Below are 14,028 nucleotides of genomic sequence, written 5' to 3' on the forward strand. Positions count from 1 at the left end.
ATCCTCAATAAGCCGTCCCTTAGGCTACCTGCAGCAACGCCTCTGGTGCAACTCCCAGCACAGCCCTCCTGCATGATCCCTCCCCAGCTGCATCCCAGCCTTCCTCTCAGTCCTGTCCCAGGACTCTTGATAAACCCTCTTCTTATCATGCTCTATCCTTGCATCCTTAAAACATACCATCTAGCCCACAGTCCTAGATATTGGAGATAAATGGATAAAGAAGGAACTAGTAGGCCAGACTCTATGTTAGAAATTTTAAATATATAATCTCAATTTATCACACCAGGCGCAGTGGCTCATGCCCGTAATCCCAGCACTTTGGGAGGCCCAGGCGGGCAGATCATCTGAGGTTGGGAGTTCGAGACCAGCCTGACCGACTTGGTGAAACCCCTTCTCTACTAAAAATACAAAACTAGCCAGGTGCGGTGGCAGGTGCCTGTAATCCCAGCTACTTGGGAGGCTGAGGCAGGAGAATCACTTGAACCCAGGAGGCAGAGGTTGCAGTGAGCCGAGATTGCACCATTGCACTCCAGCCTATACAACAAAGAGTGAAACTCGGTCTCAAAAAACAAAAAAAATTTATCCTCACAACTTCTCTGTAAGGTTGGTATCACTATCACCATCTTATAACAGGAAAATGAAGGTTGGAGAGATAAGGGCAGAAATGACCTGGGACCAAAATGCAGCAGAGTCAGATTCCATTTGCTAGAAGGAAGCAAAGCCCAGGATTGTGGTCATAGCAATAACAGTTAAAAGACTGATCATAAAATCTAGAGGCCAATGAAAGCCTCGGATGGATCTGATGTAATGGGAAAAAAAGGAGAGATAAAGATTCTTTGAGTCTTTTAAAGAATCTTACGCATTCAAATTACTTATGTCCCATATATTTTTAAAAGGAACATATACAATACGGCTAATACGGTAGAAATAGACATGTGTGAGCCATCCAGATTCACCTACTGATGCCCTCAACCTTCTAATGTCCCGTCCTGTTCTGTGTATTGCTTCCGTCCATCATATGGCTTTTTTCAGTAGATGACAAAAGAATTTTAAGATAGCCACAGACCATAGACTCACAGAATCTTTGACTTGGTTGCTAGAAGTTTTTGTGGTTGCATGGAATGGTAGCAAGGAGAGTCAGAAGAGAGGGAGGGGATGAGGCAGAGGTCACGCTGAGGTTTTCAGTTGCGGCACAACTGGCGAGAAATACAAAGATTCAGAAGGAAGGTTGTTTAAGTTTGATGTAATACTGTGGTTCTTATGGGAAGAAATTAAACAGGTAATTGGAGAGGCTGAACTGAAAAGAGAAAGGAGGTGAGTTCTGGCTGGGCGCGGTGGCTCACGCCTGTAATCCCAGCACTTTGGAAGGCCAAGGTGGGCGGATCACGAGGTCAGGAGATGGAGACCATCCTGGCTAACATGGTGAAACCCCGTCTCTACTTAAAAAAAATACAAAAAATTAGCCGGGCGTGGTGGCGGGAGGCTGAGGCATGAGAATGGCGTGAACCAGGAGGCGGAGCTTGCAGTGAGCCGAGATCGAGCCACTGCACTCCAGCCTGGGCGGCAGAGAGAAACTCCGTCTCAAGAGAAAAAAAAAAGTGGAGGTGAGTTCTACAGTTCGGATGATTTATAAGCTGAATTTATGAACAAGGGAAAAAGAAGAGTCAGAGGGCCAAGGTGTCCTTGGCCCTAACAAGAATTAGGGATATAAAAAAGAACATGAGGCCAGGAACGGTGGCTCATGCCTGTAATCCCAGCACTTCGGGAGGCCGACTTAGGTGGATCACCTGAGGTCAGGAGTTCAAGACCAGCCTGACCAACAAGGTGAAACCCCATCTCTACTAAAAGTACAAAAATTAGCTGGGCGTGGTGGCACGTGCCTGTAGTCCCAGCTACTCGGGAGGCTGAGACAGGAGAATTGCTTGAACCCAGGAGTTGGAGGTTGCAGTGAGCCGAGATCGCACCACTGCACTCCAGCCTGGGCGATGGAGCGAAACTTGTCTCAAAAAAAGAAAATGAAGCCAGGAAGTGAGAATGATCCTAGTTTGAAAGGTAAGAAGAAAAGCTGGATGATGCAGGTCACGGAAGCCCTGTCATCACTCCCTATGACTGGGTTGTCTCCCTGAGCTCTCTCATTTTCTTTTTTTTCTTTTTTTCTTTTTTTTTGAAATGGAGTTTCACTCTTGTTGCCCAGGCTGGAGTGCAGCGGCACAATCTTGGCTTACCGCAACCTCCGCCTCCCAGAATCAAGCAATTCTCCTGCCTTAGCCTCCCAAATAGCCGAGATTACAGGCATGTGCCACCAAGCCTGGCTAATTTTTATATTTTTAGTAGGGATGAGGTTTCATCATATTGGTCAGGCTGGTCTCAAACTCCTGACCGCAGGTGACCCACCCGCCTCGGCCTCCCACAGTGCTGAGATTACAGGTGTGAGCCACCGCACCCAGCGGCTCTCCCATTTTCTAGATGCGTCACCTCACTCCCATTTTCCTCCCCAGTCTACTCCCCATCCTCACGTGTTTCCTCAGCAAGTGTCCCCATCTCTGCACAGCACAGTCATATCCTCAGTCCAGCTTTCAAATTCTCCCACCTCATCTCTCAGGAGGGTCTGATATAACTACTCTTTTACTCAGATAATCTGTTCAGGCACCTGTGCCTATGAGAGGCTTACTGTGATCTCTGAATCTATGTTTGTGGTAATCCTACGTGGACTGCTCACCTCTAGATGTCTTATGAAATCACCTCTCCTTATTTCTACAACAGGCTCAAATTGCCTTCGGGAATCGTTAAAGCTCAGTGTCCTGGCTTTGATCGGTCCTTCGCTCCCTAGTCCGCCTACACTCATGTAGGGTCATGCTATTACAAAACTCCACAGGGTACCATTTATGTTGTATTCCATGTGGAAGGTGTCCTCTGGAGTTTGGCAATATAGCAGCTGTCTGTAAAAATGATATTGAAAGCATCCTGAGTTCTGGAGTTGCGCCGATTCTATTAGGCTGAGAACCCCAGTTTCAAGTTCATCTCTTCATTTTTCTCTCATTCCATTTCACAGCGGCTTAACAGCAGGTCCTTTGTATTCGTTTCTGGCCCATAGAGGGATCTTTATTCAAAATCACAGGGTTGTCTCTAAATTTCTGCTAAGCTAATGAATGGTGTTAGTATGTTCTCTTCTCCAGGGCAGAGGCAGAGTTTTTTTTTTTTAATTAGCCAAAAGCAACATTACACAATAAATCACATATCATTTTAGAAGAGAAGAGTTAACTATTATAACTAAAAGATAAAATGCCATGGCATTCAGGCAACGGTGGATTAAAAGTACTTCGAACCTATCAGTTCTGTAAAGCCTAGCTTAAGTCTGTTGGTCTAACTTTCTAACTAGACTTACCTTCCTTTAGAAAATATTTGATGTGCAGAGAGCTAGACTGAGGATCTAGCAGTCACAGATCACCTTAATTCAATCAGGAACTAAGATTATTTGATGCTGGGTTTTAACCCCTTTAAGGCCTGAATTTCCACCCCACCTTTACTGCTAGGGTGCAGCTCTTTGAGGTCCCAACCCAAAGTGGGTGAGAAAGAGACAGAGAGAGAGATACAGGGATGGTCGAGAATCCTTCAAAGACATCATCAGCCACAGATCAAAGAGAAATCTTCAATGTGGAGAAAAATCTCATTACTTTCACATGGGCATCAATAATACAGGGAGCATTTTCTCAAATGAAACATTAGCTGCCAGAGACAATGAATAATCTTGGAAGTGTTGAAAGAAAATACCTGCCAGACTAGAATAAAGACTTTCTACAAATCAGTAAGAAGAATAGGCAGTTCAATAAAAAATGGACAAAAGGCCGGGCACGGTGGCTCATGCCTGTAATCCCAGCACTTTGGGAGGCCGAGGCAGGCAGATCATGAGGTCAGGAGATCGAGATCATCCTGGCCAACATGGTAAAACCCCGTCCCTACCAAAAAAAAATAATAATAATTAGCTGGGCATGGTGATGCGTGCCTATAATCCCAGCTGCTCAGGAGGCTGAGGCAGGAAAATCGCTTGAACCCAGGAAGCAGAGGTTGCAGTGAGCCGAGATCGCGCCACTGCACTCCAGCCTGGTGACAGAGCGAGACTCCATATCAAAAAAGAAAAAATTATACTCAAGACTTAAACATACATTTCTCATGGGGACATCCAAATGTCAGTAAATATACGGAAAGGATTATATTTGATGATTCTATTTGTCAGTTTAATATCACATCACCTTTTATGGTATCTAGAGGAGTTGCTCCCATTCTGGGTAAGTCTGATGCCCGTATGGCTCAGTTCGTTGCTTGTATCTCTAGCTTTGCTTACTGCTCCAGAGAACTGCCTGATTCCATACTGCATGAAGTTTTAAGATATTTGAATACTAGAGAAATTTCCAAACCTAGCAAAAGGGTCCTGTATTATACAAATCTTACAGAAATCTCCAAGGCCTCTCATCACATCTCCAGGAGATCTACATCTGTGTCTCTTATATGTGGCCAAAGAGGCTATCCTTGACTAACTCTGGGTCACTGGGATGCCTATTTTCCCCATACCACCTTATTATTTGGATACTTTACCAGAATGGGTAGGAAGTCTGCTGGTCAGATATAGATCATAGTTATCACAGTCAACAGCAGTCTATGTGGATTCTTGGTAGCATTTGACACAGCCACTTTCACTTTGCTTAAATACTTTTATCTCTTACTTTCTATGACATCATAGTCTCCTGGTTGTCCACTTTCCTCAATGGTTCTCTGCCATGCAGGTACCCATTCCAGGGAGTCCCTGGTTCCCAAAGTCATCCTGATTTTCACTCACAAGCTACCCTTAATATTTAAACAAATAGGCTGGAAACTCTGTCTCTAGGCTTTTGGGAAGGGCCCATAGGAGAATGACTGGGTTTCTCATTAATTGATTAGAAGGTACATTGTTAAGGTAACAGCTGCTGTAACAAATCAGCCCAAATAAATAATGGTTCAAAGACAATAGATGTTCTTTTTTTAAATTTAAAACAATGGTTCCTAATTGGTGCGTAGTCCTCCTTCACTAAGTTAGGGACTCAGGCTCCCTTCGTCTTGTGGCTCTGCATATTTAACATGTGGCCACCATACTTAAGAACATTTAGGTAGCAAAATAAGAGAGAACATAAAAGATGACATGTATGATATTTTTATGGGACACACACATAGCAATCAGAATCCCTGGCAGGAAACAGTTGGCATAATCAAAGTCAGTGTTTGTTTGTAAATCTCTTATATTTTCTCTACCATAAAAATTGCTATTGTTATTTTATATTGATATTGATTATTGTTATATTTTTATTGTGAATTATTCCCTCTAGTCTTCAAAAGGCTGGGTGTGGTGGCTCATGCCTGTGATCCCAGCACAATGGGAGGCCGAGGCGGGCAGATCACGAGGTTAAGAGATCGAGACCATCCTGGCCAACACGGTGAAACCCCGTCTCTACTAAAAATACAAAAATTAGCTTGGCATGGTGGCACGTGCCTGTAGTCCCAGTTACTCGGGAGGCTGAGGCAGGAGAATTGCTTCAAACCCGAGAGGCGGAGGTTGCACTGAGATCACGCCACTATACTCCAGCCTGGGCGACAGAGTGAGATTCCATCTCAAAAAAAAAAAAAAACACGTAGCCTTGCTTTCTGCTCTGAATTCTATAATGTCTAATTTTTTTTTTTTTTTTTTTTGAGATGGAGTCTTGCTCTGTCGCCAGACTGGAGTGCAGTGGCATGATCTCGGCTCACTGCAACCTCCGCCTCCCGGGTTCAAGCAAGCAATTCTCCTGCCTCAGCCTCCCAAGTAGCTGGGACTACAGGCGCACACGACCACACCCAGCTAATTTTTGTATTTTTAGTAGAGACGGGTTTTCACCATGTTGACCAGGATGGTCTCGATCTCTTGACCTCGTGATCTGCCTGCTTTGGCCTCCCAAAGTGCTGGGATTACAGGTGTCAGCCACGGTGCCTGGCCTATAATATCTAATTTTAAGATTATGAGTGATACTTTTTTTGTTTTTGTCTGTTATACATTTGCCCATCCTTTTATTTTCAACTTCCAGAATCAGTTTATTTTAAATGTACCTTTTGTGTATAGTAGACAGTTGGGTTTTTCTTTGTAATCTAATATGAAAATATTTTTCTTGTAATACATGCTATGTTCATGTACATCATTTATGTAATACATGCTATGTTCATTTACATCATTTACATCTATTGATATGCTCTATTTTTAAGTTTTTCATGTGATTTTTTTGTATATATAAATTATAATGTTTTACTCTGTGGCTTCTTATTGCAGTTAGACTATTCAAGAAGGTTTATAATTTTCATCTAGCAATAATCTTTATAGTTTCTATTTGATATAAAGACCTTAATCTCCTCATTTAAAATATTTCTTAGTATGAGCAATGATGAAATTGGCTTGTAGATATTTCCTCCCTCTCATCACCAAATTTTTATGGATATCTTTTAAAAATTTATTCTTAAATGTGTGTGTACTTCTACTACTTGAATTGTCATTATTAAACAGGCAATAGTTGTGTACTAGAGTTCTCTAGAGAGACAGACCCAATAGGATAGAGAGACACACATATAGATTACACACACAGATATATATAGATATAGATTTATAGATACATATACACACACATACACATATATGAGGGGGGTTATTATGGGAATTGGCTCATGTGATTATGGAAGCTGAGAAGTCCCACAACAGGCCATTGGTGAACTGGAGACTCTGGGATGCTGGTAGTATGGCTTAATCCAAGTCTAAAGGCCTCAGGTCTAGGGAAGCTGATTGTGTAATTCTTGGTGTGAGGCCAAGGTCCTAAGAACCTGTGAAGCTGCTGATGTAAGTCCTGGAATCCAGGCTGGCAAACCTGGAGTTCTGTCGTCTAAGGCAGGAGATGAGTGTATCCCAGCTCTAGGAGACGTGTTTGCCCTTTTCTTGATTTATCATAAGTATTTTAAACTCATATGGAAGGGTTTGGATACATGTTTTATTTGCTCCCTAGCAATATATTTCTGGTGAGTTGTTTTTGTTTGTTTGTTTGTTTGTTTGTTTGTTTGTTTTGAGACAGAGTCTCACTTTGTGGCCAGGCTGGAGTGCAGTGGCGTGATCTCGACTCACTACAACCTCCACCTCCTGGGTTCAAGCGATTCTCCTGCCCCAGCCCCCAGAGTAGCTGGGATTACAGGCACCCGCCACCACACCTGGCTAATTTTTTGTATTTTAGTAGAGAGGGGGTTTCACTGTGTTGCCCAGGCTGGTCTCGAACTCCTGAGCTCAGGCAATCCACCCGCCTGGGCCTCCCAAAGTGCTAGGATTACAGGCGTGAGGCACCGCCCCTGGCCTCAAGATTGTTCATCACATGTGCAGTCTCTTTACCACGTAAGAAAACATTCACAAATGCTGGGGATTAGGACATGGACATTTTCCTCCTACCACGATATCCATCAACTCTGAAAGTGTCCCTGTGCCCTTTTATGAACCCTTCCTATGGTTCCTTCCTCCCTGCATTCTGCACCCATGACCCCAGGCAACCACTGATCTACTTTTTGTCACTATAAATTAGTTTGCATTTCCTCAAATTTTATATAAATTGAATTATAAAATATGCAGGGTTTTTTATTTGGCTTTTTTCACTCGGCAAAATTATTTTGAGATTTATCTTTGTTGTGACCTGTCTCCACAGTTCACTATTCTTTTCTGTTGAGTAGTGTTCCACTATACGTATATACTGCAACTTAAGAAAAATCTGCCACTTGCTGATGGACATTTGAGTTGTTTCCGGTTTTTGACTCTTGTAATAGTCAAAATATTGACATATATAAAAATTATAATACAGCTGCTATGGACATTTGTGAACAAGTCTTTGTATGGGCATATGATTTTATTTCTGTTGGGTAAATATCTATAAGGGAAATATTTTGCTTGGGGATGACTGGTTCACATGGTATATGTATGCCTAACTTTTGTAGAAACTGCCAAACTGTTTCCCAAAGTGTCTGTATCTGTTTACGTTCCTACTAGAGTTCCAGTTACTCATAGGGTGGTGGCCACTGGATTAGTTTTCATTTGCACTTACCAGCAGCAACAGCAGTGACACCATGGTAAGGTGAATGCTCCTTGGCTGCGGCAGGATGCTAGTGGGTGCTGGGGTACCAGCCTCCATGCAGGCATTCATAGCAGCAAAAGAGGTAGCATGGCTTGGGCGGCACAAGGGTCTTCCGCCAGTGACCATGCATGTGTTTGTGGTGGTGGTGGTGTTCGCATGGAGACAGGGTGGTGTTGGGAGCAGGAGTGTGTGTGCAGCTGTGTGTGTGCTCACATGGGTGGTGGTGGCTGCTCAGGGAAGGGGTGGGATTCGCTGTTCTCCATGCCTAGCTTTGTGCCAGTTGTAGTTTTGGCACAGGGCCAGGGCACTGTTGGTAGCAGAGCTGGTGTGTTCCATGCCCACCAACACTGACAGGTATGGTGAGGGGCAGGAGAATGGAGTGTATTCATGCCAGCAGCAGTGGCATGGCAGGGTGTGCACACATGTGCACTGGTGGGGAAGGGAAGGCAAAGTTTGCCTGTAAACACATGCAGTGGCAAAGCAATGTGGGTGGCTTGGCTACAAGTAAGTGTGTACAGAGAAAGCTGCATGGGGGAGGCTATAGTTAAGGGAGGGCAAGGAAAGCCTGGTGCATATCTGTGAAGGCTGCGCTGCTGGATCCATATATTGGTCAGGCATGGTCCACCAGCACAGGAGCTATGATGTGGGCCCCCAAGGAGGTATCTGGGAGCTGCACTGCAGGCAGGTGCAGCCAGGCTGGGGCTCTGTGAGATGCCAGCAGACCAAGGGATGCTGAGGTCAAACTGGTCCTGTCTCATGGGCAACACCACCCTTCAGAGTTCAGGTCTGACTGTGCCCCTAGGGCTAAAGTGTCGTATGGGAGCAAGTCAAGCCTAGGGACATGGGTTTCCCTGGCTGTACTCCAGTACAAATACTGTTGCACCGAACTCTCTGGGCTCTGCACCAGCAGGATTTCTGCCCCTACCCCTTCTCTAGACATCTCTTCCTGCCAACTCAAGTATATCTGGTGGTTGAGAGCTCTCCTCTTGTTGGGATTCTGGAGGCCCATGGTGAGGGTGGGCTGCTCCTTGCCTGTTAGACTCACCCCTTCCACAGGAATCAGTGGGGGCCAGAATGAGTCCTGGTGTGCAGTATCCCTGTTCAGGGTTCCCAGCTTCCTCCCCTTCAGCCCAGCCTCTGTGCCTTCCCTCTGTCCACTCTCAATGCCTTCCCTCTGAAGATCTGCTAGGAGTGCACCGGTCTTCCTGATGTCTTGGTCCCTCTTTGGGAGATGTTTCTACTGGCTGCATCTAGTAGGCCATCTTGGAGCAGCAATTTGCATGTTAAGGCTCAGAATGTTTGTTTGAATGCACACAGAAAAGAAAAAAAGAATGAAAAGAAATTAAAAACACCTACTAGATCTAGGGAAAAGCCTCCAAAGAGCAAATGTAAGAGTCACTGGAATTTGAGAGGGAGTTGAGAAATAGCAAGGTGTAGAAAGTTATTCCAAGAAATAATAGCAGAAAACTTTCTAAACCTAGAGAAAGAAAGAAATATACAGGTACAGGGAGTTCAAATATCATCAAATAGATTCAGATCCAAATAAGACCACCCCAAAGCGTATAATAATCGCACTCTCAAGGGTCAAGAACAAAGAAATGGCCAGGCGCGGTGGCTCACACCTGTAATCCCAGCACTTTGGGAGGCCGAGATGGGCGGATCATGAGGTCAGGAGTTCAGGACCAACCTGACCAACATGGTGAAACCCCATCTTTAACTAAAAATACAAAAAAAAGTTAGCTGGGCATGATGGCACATGCCTGTAATCTCAGCTACTCAGGAGGCTGAGGCAGAAGAACTGCTTCAACCCAGGAGGTGGAGGTTGCAGTGAGCCGAGATAGAGACTCCATCTCAAAAAAAAAAAAAAAGAACAAAGAGAGGATCCTAAAAGCAACAAGAGAAAAGAAGACAATAACATGTAAAGGAGCTCTGATTTGTCTGGCAACAGACTTTTCATCAGAAGCCATACAGGCCAAGACAGAATGGGAAACACATTCAAAATGCAAAGAAAAAAACTTTTTTTTTTTTTTTTTTTTTTTGAGACAGAGTCTCACTTTGTCACCCAGGCTGGAGTGCAGTGGCACAATCATGGCTCACTGCAGCCTCTATTTTCCTGAAGCCCAAGTGCTTCTCCCACTTCAGCCTCCCGAGTAGTTGGGACTACGGGTATGAGCTACCAAGCCTGGTTAATTTTCAAATTTTTATAGAGACAAGGTCCCCCAATGTTGCCCAAGCTGGTCTTGAACTCCTGAACTTAAGTTTTCCTCCTGCCTTGGCCTTCCAAAGTGCTGGGATTACAAGTATGAGCCACCACAACTGGCTGGAAAAAAAGTTTCAGTCATGAATACTATATCCAAGAAACTATCCATGAAACATGAAGGAGAGAGAGACTTTCCCAGAGAAATGAAACTGACAAGGTTGATCATCAGCGGATCTATCCTATAAGAAACGCTAGAGGGAGCTCTTCATTCTGAAACAAAAGGATCCTAATATGTAACAAGAAAACATCTAAATGTATAAAACTCACTGGTAAAAGCAAGTACATAGACAAATAGACAAATACTCTAATACTGCAATAGTGATGTGTAAGCTACTCATGTCTCTAGTTTGAAAATTAAGAGATAGGCATTATAAAAAATGTGAGTTGAGACAATGAAAAATCAAAATGTAGGGAGATGGAGTTAAAGTGTAAAGTTTTCTTCAGTTTTTCTCCTTGTCTTTGTGACTAAAGTTAATTTTCATCTTAAATGACAACTGGTTAAGTTTAAAATAATGTGTTATGTTTTCTGTAAGCCTCTCAATAGCCACAAAGCAAACACCTATAATAGATACACTAAAAATAAAAAGCAAGGAAATTAAAACATACTACCAGAGAAAATCACTTAAGCCAAAGGTAGACAGTAAAAAAGAAAGTAAGGGAGAGAGGAGTTGCAAAATGACCAGAAAACAACTATGTAATGTCAATAGTAAGTTCTTACCTATCAATAATAACATTAAATTGACTAAATTTCAAATTAAAGACAGAGTGGCTGAATGGATTTTAAAAAAAAAGATCCAACTATATTTTGCTTACAAGAAACTCACTTCATAAAGATGCACATAGGCTGAAACTAAAGGAATAGAAAAAGATATTCTATGCAAGTGGATACCAAAAAGGAGTAAGAGAAGTTACACTTAGATAAAATAAACTTCAAGTCAAAAACTGTAAAAAGACACAAGGTGGATTAGGCCATTTTTGCATTGCTATAGAGAAATACTTGAGGCTGGATAATTTATAGAGAAAAGAGGGTTAACTGGTACACAGTTCTGCAGGCTTCACATCAAACCCCACAGACTGGTACATCCCAAGCAGAAAAAATGAACATAAATCCATAACTAGACACATCAGAGTGAAACTTCAGAACACCGCAGATAAAAAGATAATCTGGAATACAGGCAAAAAGGAAGGAAAGATCACCTACAAAGGAACCAGAATTAGCACAACAACAAAACTCCCAACAACAACGGAAGCCAGAAAATAACAGAATCAGGTCTTCAGTGTATTGAAAAAAATTATTGGTCAACCAAGAAATGTGAACTCAGCAGAACTCTAAAAAAAATGGTTTCAATCATTTTTTAATGAGAAAATCTACTTCTAAAGACCTGCCTCACAAAAACTTTTGGTAATGTGCTCAGAAAGAAAAGGAAAAATAATACTATAAAAGTTATCTGAGATGCCAAGAACGTGGTAATATGTAAAGAAACCAAAAGCAACAGTGTCAGGTTGAAACAAGCATGCTTTATAATTTGTAGTATTTTTTTAAAGGCAGATATGCTGGTTCCTCCCTGCCACTGAATGTAACAATGAAGACCTGGGCAGAATGCGTGAAGCAGCAGTATCACGTGGGTTGGAGTGAAAGCAGAAAGAAAACTAGTAATCGGCTTACTAGACTTTCCCTGCAGAACTAGACTGACTTCAAGGCAGCCTAAAACCTAGAGGTGCAAGTCAGCATGGACAGGTCAAACTTTAGGGAAAGCCCTCAGTTCTGGGATAAGGGAGTGATAAAGGGGTCTCCTGGAAATGACAACAGCAGCGGGGGCCGATAAGCACGTGCAGTCTGAAGAAGGGGAATCTTCCTCTCCAATCAGAAGAAGTGTGGTCCCAAGAGCGTGGGGGAACACCTCCGTGGATTTTTTTCCTCTCTCTTTCCTCTTACCACTTGACCCCGAATGAGGGCACAGATGCAAGAAGTGTACAGCAAGGTAGGGTAAATTAGGCCCTAAATTTCTGGCTGAAGGACCAAAAAGGAAAATGCCAGGAAACTGAAAAGCACAGAGGAGATCACAGGGAGAGAGGAGCTCAGGAAGGAAACCCCAAAATATTGTTTATAAGCTCAGGGGCTCATTCCTAAACTGCACAAACAGAGATTAGATCACGGACCAAACTACTAAAGACTGAGAGCTGAATTCAGAGGTAGGGTCCCATCCAGGTTCCTAACTGGGTGGCACATGCATGGGCTAGATCCAAATAGCATTGCAAAGGCCTGGAAAACAGAACTAGAATTGAAACCACCGCAGAAGACTCATTCGAACTCGTGGGCTGAACTCAACCAGGTCAATGCTTCAGAAAAATACCAGCATTCTCCACAGGACATAAACAAGATTGTCTCATAACATACCATTCAAAATATTAGGATACAATCCAAAATTGCTCATCATAAGAAGACAGGAAAATCTCAGTTCACATGAGAAGAGACATAGATGACTATGAAGAGAAGTTATAAAATACTCCAAGTCGGGGCAAACACTGTTGAAAAGGTAGAAAACCTCAGGAACTAAATAGAAAAATATAAAGAAGAACCAAATGAACATTTCAGAACTGAAAAATGCGATAAGGTTTTTTAACTGTTTTTGTCAAGATGGCGGATGAGGGCATTGCTGGCACGCCTCTCCCACGTGGAAAGACAAAATAGTGTAGGGACACTCACTTTGTGAACTTTTTTCAAGAGGCGATGCGGTCATTGAACAGGAAAACCCAGGGACACTTTGAAGGACGCAGGAGGCTGCCGTCTACACTGTGAGTCAGGTGAAGGGCTGTGAGTCCCAGAGTGTGAGAGGGGAAGAGTTTTTGCCTCTGGGATACACACCCCCACCAGGGACCCGGAAAGTACAGGACACGGAGGAAGGCCCTAACCCCACCCAGCAAAGGAACCAACTGGGGGAGGGTGGCGGAATATAAAAATAGGAGCAGTGGCAGAAGACACTTGCGTGCACTCCCAAATCCCAACACAGGAGGGCAGCCGTTCCTTACTGTTCCTCACAGGGGACCCCGTGGAGGACAGGCAAAAAGTTTAGACGGCGGTCGCAGGTTGAAGGAAGCTCCCGAGGGGTTTCACGATATATATACATAACCTTGGGTGGGGACCAACTCCCTTGGCCAGGGCCAGGCGTGGGAGAGTGACAAGTGGGCTGCGAGTGCACGGGGCCGTGAGTGCAGAAGCCGCGGGTGTAGGAGCCTCGGGTGCCGGCTTTGCAGGACAGGGAAGGGTGTGGCGTGAAAACCACAATTGCGATCTCCCGTGGGGAAAGCTTATAACTGTGGCAAGTTCTGATTACAGACTGGCTGGAATTCAGCTCACCGCTGCCAGTGGAAGCTGTGGTAGTAGATCTGCCTCACTAAGTGCATGGGAATTGGGGGACTCACCGCTGCCTGCTACTCCCCACTCTGCACAAATTCTTCTGCGCAGCGGAGGCAGAAGAACATCAACCCAGTGGCCTGAGACCCACTCCATCCCCCAACATTCACCGGAGCTGCTGCTTGCCCTGCACACGGAGAATCAGAGCACAAACCTCACCGACGCAGCCCCCATCTGGCTTTGCCCCGCCACCTGCCCTG

The 14,028-nt window shown here is 44.0% G+C and overlaps 1 pseudogene; it reads right to left on the bottom strand.

Moving 5' to 3' along the window:
* Nucleotides 1-14,028, bottom strand: part of LOC129137654 (transcription factor Spi-C-like) — a 63,034-nt pseudogene that overhangs the window by 28,737 nt on the left and 20,269 nt on the right.

The sequence above is a fragment of the Pan troglodytes genome, chromosome 19, assembly GCF_028858775.2.
Source record: "Pan troglodytes isolate AG18354 chromosome 19, NHGRI_mPanTro3-v2.0_pri, whole genome shotgun sequence".
Taxonomy (NCBI): Eukaryota; Metazoa; Chordata; class Mammalia; order Primates; family Hominidae; genus Pan; species Pan troglodytes.